Genomic DNA, 1,082 nt, shown 5'->3' with positions numbered 1-1,082 from the left:
TTAGGATAGATATATAGTTGCATTCTCTTAATGAATAGAATGATTTGTTCTAATGGTGTTTGTAAATAGGATCACAAGTCCACTTCTTGTACAGCAATTAACCACTAAGAAGAATATATGCAGTGCATTATTTGTTGAAACTGTCTCATTGGATTTGAAACTGTCTCATTGCTATCTGTTTATCAATAAAACTTTGAAAAAAAAAAAAGAATGTGATTCCACGTACAGAATAAGCCAGTGTGGCTGTGTCAGTGAGCTAGGGCACCAGTGGTAATGCATGAGGACAGGGAGGAACTCAGAGGCCAGAGATACAGGTGGAGCTGGTGCCCGGGCAAAGCCACCGACTAGGACTTTATGATTTTTTTTATGGCTTGTGTTTTCCAATGACATTGTAGATGCTTGACAAGAAGTGTAATATTTGAAGAAGGAAAGAGAGAAAGTAGAAGGTCATTGAGGAAGCTATGGGCCATACTGAGTGGTGATGGCTCATGGGACAAAGGTGGAGGGAAGAGCCTGACAGAGGTAGAGCAAGTTAGCAACCATGAGGGCTTGCTGTGAGGTGGGGGGCGTGTGCAGCACAGGAAGGCGCACTCTCCTGACTCCAAGGGGCCACTCTTCCTTTGATCCTTTCTTTCTTTTCTCTGTTCCTTTATTCCTTGATTTCAGGGCCAGGATTTCAAGGCATGAGTTCCAGACCTGCTTTTTGTTTCTGTTGGGGCTGGGGTGAGGAAGAGAGGCCTTTGGCCTCTAAGGTCAGAGGAGGAACAGGAGAACGAGTCCTCGATCACCACTCACCTTCACCCCAGTGTGTGTAGGTGTCATCTTAAGTGTGCTAGGTCTTCCCTTCAGCTGTCCTGACCTCAGCCCTTGCATTCAGGCTCCAGGCGGAGTGGAGGATGCAAATCTGCCCTGCTTCATATTTACCTAAAGATAGTGACCTTTCAAGTAAACATTGCGGAGAAGTGTGTGAGCAAAAGGTCAGGGGATGACACTCATCCCTTGAATCCTAAGCTGGAGGGTGTTCTGTTTGGATTGTGATTCTCACTGAGAAATGTCTTTGTCACTCCTAAAGTAAGGTGAGA

The sequence above is a fragment of the Octodon degus genome, unplaced genomic scaffold, assembly GCF_000260255.1.
Source record: "Octodon degus isolate 3935 unplaced genomic scaffold, OctDeg1.0 scaffold00015, whole genome shotgun sequence".
Lineage (NCBI taxonomy): Eukaryota > Metazoa > Chordata > Mammalia > Rodentia > Octodontidae > Octodon > Octodon degus.
The sequence above is the reverse complement of the archived record's forward strand: the minus strand, read 5'-3'. Positions refer to the sequence as shown.